This window comes from Eretmochelys imbricata, chromosome 25, assembly GCF_965152235.1.
Source record: "Eretmochelys imbricata isolate rEreImb1 chromosome 25, rEreImb1.hap1, whole genome shotgun sequence".
NCBI lineage: Eukaryota > Metazoa > Chordata > Testudines > Cheloniidae > Eretmochelys > Eretmochelys imbricata.
In genome coordinates this window covers 16304724-16317061 of record NC_135596.1, presented here as the reverse complement: position 1 = coordinate 16317061, position 12338 = coordinate 16304724, and positions in this window count along the sequence as shown.

Sequence of the window (12338 nt, the reverse complement as noted above, 5' to 3'; positions counted from 1 at the left end):
CAGGGGGCTCCGCTCACTGCCCCCGCCCTGAGGGCCGGCTCCACAGCTTTTATTGGCCAGGAACCACAACCAATGGGAGCTGCGGGGGCGGCGCCTGCAGGTGTGAGGGAGTCACTGTTTCCCAGGAGCCGTGGTAAGCACTGCTGGGACCCCGCACCCCAAACCCCCTTCTGCACCCCAACTCCCAGCCCCAGCCCGGAGCCCCCTCCCGCACCCAAACTTCCTCCCGGAGCCCCCAGCTCCCCCAACCTCTTGCCCCAGCCCCGTCCTGCACCCCAAACCCTTCATCCCCAGCCCCACAACAGAGCCCACACCCCCAGCTGGAGTCTGTCCTGCCCCCCAACCCCCTGCCCTAGCCCAGAGCCCACTCCTGCACCCTAAACTCCTCATTTCTGGCCCTATCCATAGCCCACACCCCCAGCCCAGAGCCCATACCCCCCCCTCCCCACACCCCAACCCTCTGTCCCTGCCCGGAGCCCTCTCTCGTTCTCCAAACCCCTTATCCCTGGATCCACCCTAGAGCCCACACCCCCAGCTGGAGCTCTCACCCCCTCCCACATACCAATCCCCTGCCCCAGCCCAGTGAAAGTGAGTGAGGGTGGGGGAGAGTGAGTGATGGAGGGAGGAGGGATGGCGTGAGCAGGGAAGGGGCCTTGGAGAAGGGGCGGGGCCTTGTTGCAGGGGCAGGGCCTCAGGTCAGGGTTTCTGTCTTGAAAGGAAGGTTTTGTGCAATTAGAAAGTTGGCAACCCTACCCCAGCTGCCAAGCCCTAGAAGCCCAAAATTAAATTCTAGCCCAGCGAGCCCAAGATGCCTTGATCCATATTATCCCAGCGATCGCTAGGGATGAACCCTAACCCCAGCCTGGGGAGCCCCAGCGCCCCAAGCCTAAATCGAGCCCAACCAGAGTCACCAGCCCCAATCTCAACCCTACCCCAGGGAGGCCTATGGGCCATGACCCTACTGCTAACCTGGGAGCCAAACAGGCCCATATCCTTGCCCTAGCTAAGGAACCTCCCCAGCCCTGTCCTGCACCCCAGCTTGTGCAGTCCTACAGCGCTATCCCGAACCTGGGCAGCCCTATGGGACCCACACCTAACCCTGGCCCTGGCAGCCTTCCAGACTCAGCCCACACCCTAGTCCTGGGTGTCTCAGCAGCCCCGATCCTAAGTGCAGGCCCAGGTGCTCTACTAACGTCAACCCTAACTTTAGCTCCGGAAGCCTCATCTGCGCCCTGACACCTGGCTTGGGGAGACACCCCAACTCTCACCCAAGCTTGGGGAGCTCTACCAGCCCCAACCCTAACTTGAACCCAGGGAGCTCTATGGGGTCCAACCCTAACCAGGGGAGCTCCACTGACTGCAACCTAATCCTACCCCTGGGGGCCCCACACATCCCCACCCTGCCCATAGCCAGGGAGCCCTACCCCCAACCCTCTCTCTAGCCTGGGGAGGTCTATGGCCCCTAACCCCAGTCACCTCCATTTATACGAACCTGAGCCCAAGGAAGGCGCTGAGCCATTATTCGCGCGAAGGCTGCACGCTGACGTCCCAGCAGCACTGAGACCCCTACTCCAACAAGCAGCAGTGCCTGGAACTAGCTCTGGCGTCCCTGGGGCCCGGCCAGCGCCCTGTCCCAAAGGGCTCAGGCGATTGGCTTGGGGGATTAGGTGGAAGCACCATATGTCACAGTCGCACACGCGCTGTTGTTTTCAGCCACAGTGGCTTCAGGCGTTAAAGCCCCTGCATGCAGCCCTGAGGTCACAACCCGTCTCACTTTACCTGCCCAACAGCGGGTCACAGCGACCCACCAGAAAGGCGGCCCTGAGCTACCAAATCTATCCAAGGATAATTTCATCAGTTGCTGAAGCATCAGCCGGAGCTAAGAACAATCCCCAAAGAACACGGGCTGGGCAGCCCTCAGCAATTTGCCCAGAAAGCAGGTTGTAGGGAACAGCACTGCACAGACCCTGAAAGCGTGGGCTGCCCCAGACCTGGTGGGGCCTTTCTGGTCTCTAATCGCTGCCGTTGATGGTGAAATGTGGCTCAGAGCAGCGGTGTTGGCGGCGAGGGGTCTGGCACACTGACGGCGTTCCCCCACGCTGTGGCAAATGAGCGTAGGGAGCGGGCAGGGAGGGCGAGTGGGATGGAAACATGTCACGGCCCGAGTGAGGGGGTGGGCGGAGTCCCAAGCTGGTGAGCATGGTGGATGTGACATGTTTTGCCCCTTCCCAGCCCCCAGGGAGGAGATGGACCCTGGCCTCAAGCCCCGTCGTGCCCTGGGCAGAGGCAGTGATGGAGGCGACGTGACTGACCTACCGGGCATGGCTGGGAGAGCCCCCATCCCATCCCCCAGCCGGCTGGCAGCAAAGGCAGGGCAGCAAACCTCTCCCCAGCCCTTGCAGGGTCCTTCTGGCTAACTCGTCTGGCCACTGGGTGGTGCCATTGAACCGTTATTGGGAGCATCGTGGAGGTGGGGGGCAAGGACAGGTGGCTTCTCCTGCTCTGGATGCTCAGCCCCCGGGGGTAGCCAGCCCCACCCTGTGCGATCTGGTTCCGGGCCCTTAAGGCCAGAAGGGACCCTCGTGGTGACTGGTCGGATGCCCTGCGGGCACGACCAGCATGAGAGTCAGAGCCCGGCAGCCCCAGCAAGGCATTGGGGGCTGAGCAGGCGCCTCCCAGGGGAGTCTCACAGCCGGCAGCCACACGCAGGCGGGAGGGCACCAGGGGCTCCCAATCTGCCTCCTGCCCTGGACTCCACGGCCCCCCACTTCAGCCCTGCTCCAACCCCCGGCCTCAGCTCCATCCACTGCCCTGCAATGGGAGGTGGTGGCTGCTGCTGCCCAGCTCAGTGCTACAGGGAGTTGGGGACCTCTCCAGGGCCCTACCCGCTCAGGGGACCCCAGAGGGCCAGGGAGAGCTGCAGGTGCCATTCCTGGGTGGGTCGGGGGCTGCACCCAGCTTGCAAATTGCCTGCGTCCTTTTCCCTGCGTCCTTTACACAGCACCGCCCGGACCCTCACGGGCAGGGGAGAGCCAGTCTGGCCTAGGCCACTCGCCCCTCCATAGCACTGGGGGCATCGCAGGCAGGCAGCCTGCGTGGGAGGAAATACCCACCTAGCAGCAGTGGATAGGATGAATCTCTGCAGCTCACAGCAGCCAGCAAAAGCTACAGCCTGCCCCCCATGCCCTGCCCTGGGTCTGCACTAACTCAAGCCAAGGTGCGGTGCAGGGAGCCGCCTGGGTGTGGCTAGGGGAGCCAGCGATGGCTAGGTGGGTGGACAGTGCCAATGGTGAAGCGGCATGCTGGAGCACATGCCCAGCTGGGCTGGGCGCTTGGCTTTCTCCCTGTGAGGCTCCCCTGGGGAATGCAACGCACTTCCTCTGCCTGGGCCTGTTTCCCATCAATCCGCATAGAGCACAGGCTTCCCCGGTCACCGGAGGCCCGGGGAGAGGATGAACAGCCCCCCAGATGTCAGGGATGATGCACTCCAGAGCCCTCTAAAAATACACTCGGCAGGCACATTCTGCGCTGCTCCCTCCCAGCCAAGCCATGGAGTTCGGGGGCCCCGAGCTGCCGGTTCCTTTCCTTTCTCGGCCCTGCCCATGCATCCCCGGCTCCTCAGCCACCTGGCTGGACAACGGGTGAGAGGAGCCTTTGAAGCCAGTGCTTGTCATTCTCCCAGGGCCAGGGTTGGCCATGTCACCCCTGGGAAAGGACACAGCTACTCTGGATGCCCCAGGCTCCCTTGGCTAGTCGGCAGCGCTGGCTAAGGTCGCTCTGGGGCAGAGATTAGTTTTAGGAGCTGAGTTTCTAGCTGTCTGCTTCTTTCAGTTAAATTTGTCAAGGCCCCAGGGGGAGCCCAGCTCTGCACCCTGCATTCAGGACATGGGGCCCTCTCCCTGGGCTGTGGCATGACAGCCAAATACTCCAGGGACAGATCAGCTCTCAGTGGCAGCCAACCACTGTGGGGAAAACTCACTGTCCAGCCCCAGATGCCACCCAATTGCCCTCCATCAGACCCTGCCCAGATCCAAACCGCTGGAGCGGGGCTGTACAGAGTAACATGCATAAACCGTCTGAGAGCGACCAGGCAGGTGTGGAGCAGAGCTGGCCGCAGCCTCCTCCCACCCTCCCATTTGCACCTTGTCACAATCCCAGCTTGCGAGTTCCCTCAGGCAGGGCCTCAGTCATATGTGCGGTGCCCCCGGCCCGGCCTGGGTCTCTGCCTCACCTAGCACAGTGGTGCTGTTTGCACAGCCCTCGGGGGCTGGATGGGGGCCCCCAGGTGCTATCGCCATACGTAAGAATACAGAACCACGGGTTTGTGAATTCTGTCTGCAGAGATGCTCCATACCCAGATCCGGAGGGCGTCCGGTGCCCTCTCTAGGCAGGTCCAGGGATGCCCAGACCTTGACCCCTGCATTCGGTTCTGGGCTCCTCGGCCGCACAGTGGCTGGGAAATCTGAGGGGGATTCGGAGGCACACAGCTAGAATGACGCAGAGGCGGGAGGAGCAGAGGGCTGAAGTCTGGTAAATAAGTAAGTCCCGCTTTTGAGTAAGAGGAGAGGGGGGAGGAGGCTAGGCCGTGTTGGGCAGGGGGGATGCAGAGGGGGAGGAGGCTAGGCCGTGTCGGGCAGGGGGGATGCAGAGGGGGGAGGAGGCTAGGCCGTGTCGGGCAGGGGGGATGCAGAGGGGGGAGGAGGCTAGGCCGTGTCGGGCAGGGGGGATGCAGAGGGGGAGGAGGCTAGGCCGTGTTAGCTAGGGGGGATGCAGAGGGGGGAGGAGGCTAGGCCGTGTCGGGCAGGGGGGATGCAGAGGGGGAGGAGGCTAGGCCGTGTTAGCTAGGGGGGATGCAGAGGGGGAGGAGGCTAGGCCGTGTGGGGCAGGGGGGATGCAGAGGGGGAGGAGGCTAGGCCGTGTTAGCTAGGGGGGATGCAGAGGGGGAGGAGGCTAGGCCGTGTGGGGCAGGGGAGATGCAGAGGGGGAGGAGGCTAGGCCGTGTTGGGCAGGGGGGATGCAGAGGGGGAGGAGGCTAGGCCGTGTTAGCTAGGGGGGATGCAGAGGGGGAGGAGGCTAGGCCGTGTCGGGCAGGGGGGATGCAGAGGGGGGAGGAGGCTAGGCCGTGTCGGGCAGGGGGGATGCAGAGGGGGGAGGAGGCTAGGCCGTGTTAGCTAGGGGGGATGCAGAGGGGGAGGAGGCTAGGCCGTGTCGGGCAGCGGGGGATGCAGAGGGGGAGGAGGCTAGGCCGTGTCGGGCAGGGGAGATGCAGAGGGGGAGGAGGCTAGGCCGTGTTGGGCAGGGGGGATGCAGAGGGGGAGGAGGCTAGGCCGTGTTAGCTAGGGGGGATGCAGAGGGGGAGGAGGCTAGGCCGTGTGGGGCAGGGGAGATGCAGAGGGGGAGGAGGCTAGGCCGTGTTGGGCAGGGGGGATGCAGAGGGGGAGGAGGCTAGGCCGTGTTAGCTAGGGGGGATGCAGAGGGGGGAGGAGGCTAGGCCGTGTGGGGCAGGGGCTGTCACTGAGTGCGTTTGCCAATGCTAGTTCAGTCGCACAGTGGGCCCCGGGCTGGCGCCGCTCGGGCAGCAGCTTTATGAATAGCACTAGGTGAGGAACGTGCCTGGGCATGGGGGGGTTATACTGTGACAAGGGAGCAGCGGCCCAGGGACAGGACTAAAAGCAACAAGCTGGAAACTTACGCCGAGACTAGGGAAAGGTCAGCGGTGACACAGCCCAGCAGGACTGGCTCAGCCCGGTGCCCACAGTCCTTGCATGGAGTGGGCGCACATTCGTGTCCAGCAGCCTGGCTTGCCCCGGGGCGTCAGCTCCCTCGCAGTGTCTGGGGCTGGGCTGGCGGGGGCGGCGGGGCCCAGGCTGGGGGGATCTGGGCTGTGGGCGGCAGGCAATGCTGGGCTGGAATTTGGAGTCGACGAGAGACGAGCGGCAAGGCCGGAGCCTGGCGGAAGCCTGCGCTCAGGGATAAATCACGCAGGCGAGCGCCAAGGAGGAGACAGGCGAGGCTGCGGGAGGGGAGCAGGGATTGTGCTGCACTGTGCAGGGGCCAGGCTCAAGTATTTACTTTAGCTGGGTCGGGAGCATCAGAGACAAATTCACGTTTCCTGGGGAGAACCCGGCCCTGCTCAAAGGAACGGAGCTTTTCTGCGGAGAGCGAGCTGAGCTGACAACATGAATCCCCGCTGCCATGTGCCCAGCCACTGCCATCACCGGCCTCAGGTCTAACCATCCCAGGGCTCATTCTCCCACAGGTGGCTTGGGCCCAGGAGAGAGGAGCTGCTGGGGGGCATGGCAATGAGGGACTCTGGGAAATACCGGCTCTCTTCCATGGCCCATGCCCAAAGGGACTGGCTGAGTCCTGCAGTGGGTGGATGGCATGAGCACTGACTGATCGGAGGAAGCAGGTGTCAGGATCCTGACAGGGCAGCTGGGACCAAGGGTCAGAGAAGGGCCAAGCCTGAGGCTGGGAGGAGCAGAGGAGTTTTGTAGGCAGGTTCCGGCCAGCGTCGATATCCGGGGGCCGAGTGTGAGTTGGGTTTCGGGGGCTGGGTCAGGAGGTGAGGTCCAAACCGAGGGGAGGCCGAACCCAGGCATTTGGGAGCAGGGCTACGAGTGGCAGCTACAGGAGAGCCACGCTGCTGCGTGGACACTGACTGCAAGGCCCCTTGGGCTGGGACTTCCCATAGTCTGTGTGTGTCCACAGTGGGTCGTGGGCAGTGGAGTGCAAGCTGGATGCAGCCTGGAGATGCCAGCAGCCTGGTAGTTCTGCAAGCCCACCCTCTAGACCAGTGGGCCCGACCCACATAAGACAATAAGACAGGGCGGAAAATCAGGGAAATGAGGCTGTTGCTGGCAGGCAGAGACCAGTCCCTGCTGCAGCTGGCCGTGCGGGATCTGCCTCTCACTGCAGGAGCAGCATCCCCCAGACCCGTGGCTGCTGCTATTTAACCCCTGAGGACGCATCTCACCTCTGGATGCTGGGGGGAGGGGGGCTTTATTCTAAGGGACAAAACCCAGACATGTGAGAGCGGGTGGGGGGGTGTCATGTTATTGACTTGAACTGGGACCATATAGAACATGGTTGCAACCACGGTCCTATAGTGGCATCTAATAAGGTGTCTCACACAAGGTGATGGTTTGCTGGTTATGATTGTGCTGTCTATATGTGTGTATCATTTTTGTAGTTGAAGTTATGAATATTGGCTCTATACTGTCTGTATTTCAAACTTATGCTATTCTTCTGGGGGACACCTCAGACAAGCTGGTGACAGCTCTGCCTAGCCTGCTGGATGGCCCATTAAGGACCATCAGCTACACAACTGACCCACTGAGACAAGGCAGACACGCCTTGGGACTCAGCAAGGCGTGCAGGGACCTGCCCATGGACCGAACTCTGCGGGTTTTCCAGGCCGTGTGATGGACAGCTTGTCCTTGGGACAAAGAAAGACAGACCACATAAAGTGCTGCAGCTCCTCTATCTTCAATCCTGCTTCCGACCTCTGGAGGGACTTTGCTACCCTGAAGCTTTGAACCAAGGACTGAAACATCCCAGCTGGGGATGTTCTCCAGAGACTTGATCTGAACCTGCAGTTTATTCCATCACTGCTACAAGCCTGAACCAAGAACTTTGCCATTACTGTATGGAATCGATTCTATTTCACAATTCTAGCTCTCGTCTCTAGCTTTTTCCTTTTATGAATAAATCTTTAGATTTCAGATTCTAAAGGATTGGCAACAGCATGATTTGTGGGTAAGATCTGATTTGTATATTGGCCTGGGTCTGGGACTTGGTCCTTTGGGATTGAATCTTTTTTCTTTTACTGGGGTATTAGTTTTCATTCATCCCCTTAATGAGTGGCTGTCACGGAGTCCCTGGGCAATGCTCTGGAACTGCTCCCCCCAGAACCGCTCCTCTCTGAGCCTTCAGCACGCCTGGTCCTCGTCATTCCCCCTTTGTTTTACTGCTCCCCTGTCACTTACTGCAGGAAGTGCCATCCATGGGGTGCAGTGCATCCCACCACTGCCACCAGTTGTCACGGAGTCCCCGGGCGATGCTCTGGAACTGCTCCCTACGAAGCCAGTCAGGAGTCTGGGGGAGTCTCCTCTCTGGGAGCAGCCTGTCTGCAGGACACACAGCTCACACGGCTTCCACTTTCCTGGGTCTGACCTCGGAGCATTCAGCATCCTCTGCCCCTCCCTGCGCTTCCCATAGCGAGTCCACCCAGGCGGGGTCCTGGGAAGCCAGAGGGTCCTGCCCCACAACTCCGCAGTCAGACGTGACTCTCAGCCAGCCAGTGAAACAGAGGTTAATTCGACGATAGGAACATGGTCTAACACAGAGCTTGTAGGTGCAGAGAACAGGACCCCTCAGCTGGGTCCATTTTCGGGGGCAGTGAGCCAGACAACCACGTCTGCCCTTCACTCCATGTCCCCAGCCAGCCCCAAACTGAAACTCCCTCCAGCCCCTCCTCCTCTGGGCTTTCCCCTTTCCCGGGCCAGGAGGTCACCGGATTCCTTTGTTCTCCAACCCTTTAGCTCTCACCTTGCAGGGGGGAAGGGCCCAGGCCATCAGGTGCCAGGAAACAGGGTGTCGACCATTCTCTGTGTCCAGACCCCTGCACACACCTGCCCTCTAGGGCTCTGCAAGGATCATACACCCTTATCCCACCCCCTAGATACTTAAGAACTGCATAGGGGAAACTGAGGCACCCCCACACTATTCAGAGGAAACATTAAGAACAGTCCCACTTCGTCACAGTGGCACTGGTGGAGATACTGGGAAACTGGAGTGTCTAAGGGAATCGCATGAGTGACTTGTGGTTAGTCAGTGGGGTGAGACCAAAGTCTGCTTTGTTTTGCTGGTTTGGTTTGTCCTAGTGGTGGAAAACCCCAGCCTTGGGCTGTAACTGTCCTGCTCGAAACAATTTGTCCTGAATTGGCACTCTCAGTTGGGTGCCGCCAGAACCAGCATCATTACAGGGTGTCGCTGGGTGGCCCAGGCCCCAACTGGAAGGTGAAGCCCCGCATTGCATCAGTGGGGTCCGTAGGAAGCATGCTGGATCACGGGTCACAGCCCCCACCCGACTGAGGGGAGTGGGAGATTCATTCCCTTCCTCACCCACTGTGGCCACCTTGTCCCCTCCCAGGCTTGTGCTATGGGGGTGTCTGTCCCCCTGGCGCCCGCCAAGCCCTGTGACCGACATCCACTCAGCACCTGACCGGCCCTGCACATCTGTTGGGCAACCCAGAGCAGGTGGTGGATACGGCACCCCCTGCCCGCCCTGCTGCTGGCTTCCATCGGCACCTATGGCTCTAAATCGCTCCCTTCTTGCTGCTGCTGCTCTGGGCCCTGGGCCAGGCCAGGTCGCCTGCCAACTTGGGATCTGCGATTCTGTCAGCCTGAGCCTGGGGGCCCGGCTGTCACGGAGTCTGGGGGAGTCTGGGCCCTGCCCCCTGTGACAAAGTGGGACTGTTCTTAATGTTTCCTCTGAATAGTGTGGGGGGCCTCAGTTTCCCCAATGCAGTTCTTAAGTGTCTAGGGGGTGGGGTAAGGGTATGATCACTGCAGAGCCCTAGAGGGCAGGTGTGTGCAGGGGTCTGGACACAGAGAATGGCCGACACCCTGTTTCCTGGCCACTGATGGCCTGGGCCCTTCCCTCCCACCCCACCCCCCAGGGCCGGTGCTGGAGCCTCTGAGGAGCCATGCTCAGGGCGGGGTTTCCTGCCTTTTTGCTAGTGGAGCGGACCGGGCTGAGATCCCCCAGCCCCGCCAGGAGAACGCTCCTCAGAACGGGGTTTCCTCGCAGACTGGCAAGCGGCCCCAGCCCGTGCTACCCGACGCTTCGCTTTCCCCATCCAAGCTGTCCGGAGCTGGAGGGAGGGTCCCGCTGAGGGTATTTTGGCTCATGGGGGGGGGCTGCTGAGGGCTCTGAGCTGTAACCCCTCACACACACCTGGCTGGTCCTTGTCTGGCTCTCCGCAGGAAGGGCCCCATGTGCTTTGGCTGGGCAGCACCATGGGGCACTGGTCCCTGGCGGCCGGGGGTCCTTAGCTGCCCCCCAGCAGAGTGATGCTTAATGTTAACAGTGCCCCCCAGCAGCAGGCCTCCACAGGCACAGCCGTGTCAGCCGTGGGGCAGCACGAAGCGAAGCCTCTGGAGCCAGGAGAACTCGCCCCCCCCGGGCAGCGTGAACCCTGGCCTGGCTGCTGCCGGGGAGCGGGCAGGATGGCGTGCGCTCTGCCCTGCCTCCTCTCAATGGACCTGGGTGCCACTTCTCAGCTCTGAGGATGACACGGCTCAGTCTGGAGCCTGCCCTGTGCCCGTCACTGTGGCCTGGGGAGGGGATGTGGACCAGCCTGCCTTCTGAAGGCTGGGGCACTGTGCGGGGCGCCGTGCCCCAGCCAAGCGGCCAGTGCAGGAGAACCCGGGTGGTCGGGAGCCTCTCCGCGAGGGTGGAAACTCCTGGAGCAAACCTCTTGTTCCCACAAGCTTCAGACAGACCCAGCCCCCCACGGATCGGCCCCTGAAAGCCTCGCCGGCCACACGGTGTGTGCAGTGCGGACCAGCCCCACTGGAGAAAGAACTGGCTGAGTCCTGCCTGGGGTGCGGCTCCCCTCAAAGCCCGCACCCCCCACACAGCAGGGCGGCAGAGCACGTGTCTTGTTCCCAGTCTCCAGGGAGCCACCAAATCCACATCTCGTAGAATCTCGGGACTTTATCTCATGATAAAAACACGTTTACATGTATCACACTGAAAAAATGAAAGAGACGGGACAGGTTTAACACCCGCCGAGGAGAAGAGTCTCGCCCCTAGCTCAGACCCACGGCGAAGGAGGAACAGGGCCCGGCGCTCGGCTGGGCCGCCAAAGCGCCAGGTATAAATGCAGCATTTCGAGTGCCGATCACAGTAAAACCAGTGTGTAAGGAAGGGACGCGGGAGTGAGGCTGTGAGTGGGAATTAAAAAGTGAGCTACAAAAGGCTTTAAAAAGTGAACGTGCCCCACAATAAATTAAACACGCTGCCTAGTGCACAGTGGTCTCCCCAGGCCCCGCAGCCAGCCCCGCTCTGCAGCGCTCCCTGGTTTCCCCAGCCCCCTCCCTTGTAGCGCTCCCCAGCCAGCCCCCCACAGCGCTCCCTGGTCTCCCCAGTCCAGCCCCCCCAAGCACTCTCTGGTCTCCCCAGCGCCCCCAGCCAGCCCCTCCCCCCCCCCCAGCGCTCCCTGGTCTCCCCAGTCCAGCCCCCCCACACTCTCTGGTTTCCCCAGCCCCCTCCCTTGCAGCGCTCCCCAGCCAGCCCCCTCCCCCCACAGCGCTCCCTGGTCTCCCCAGCCCCCTCCCCTGCAGCTCTCCCTGGTCTCCCCAGCCAGCCCCCCTCAACGCTCTCTGGTTTCCTCAGCCCCCTCCCCTGCAGCTCTCCCTGGTCTCCCCAGCCAGCTCGCCCCACCCCCGCAGCGCTCCAGGGTCTCCCAGCACCCACTGCCCAGCCCGCTCAGCCCCCTCCCCCCCCAGCTGGGGTGCTGTTGCATTGGGGAGCCATTGCTGCTTTGCGATGGGGAACTTTTAAAGCGGTGTTTTATGCATCTCCCCTTTCGGTTCATATTTTGCAGTGTCTGCCTGCAAAGGGCCGTTTGGCATCAGGGAGGCAGGGGCAGGTCAGTGGCCCCCTGCCGAGGGAGGCCAGCCCGTTAGTTTAGTTGCATAAATTAGAGGCAATGGAGATTCACAGCAGCACACCAAAGCCTACAGTACTTGCATGGCCGAGGTCCCGTGTACCCAGCGCAGGACAAGGCGTGAGAACGGGGTGTCCCGGGCGGGCAGACTAGATGCTTTTCCGTGACAGCTCCTGTAAATACAGAGACCCGCTGCCCCGCTCTGAAACGCCCATTCCCAGCGGTGCCTCCTGCTGGCTTCACTAGGCCCCACACAGCTGGGCCGGGCGGGGCGGGGAAGGGGCTACCCACAGCTTGAGCGGCACAGCTCTGGTGTGGCACCGAGAGCCCGGATAAAGGTGCCCGAGACCCAGACAGCTTCTCCTTCCCCTGTGGGAACAGCTGGGCCTGGGCTCTGGGCCCAGCCGCTATGCAGGTAGAATCCAAACCCTTCGACAGGGAGCCACCTCCCTGGACCCAGCCCGCGGGGAGGCCTGGGGGAGCGGGGCCTGCGCCCGGTGACATGGACAGGGTTCCTTCCTGTCTCCCGGCTCTGTTCCTCACAGGGCCCGAGGCCGGCAGCTCTGCTGGGTACCAAGGAGCTGTGCCAGGCCACAGGAGCTGAGTGCCCGGCCCCAGAGCTCCTGGGGAGATGATGGGACAGGCACCCTCTGAGGAAAT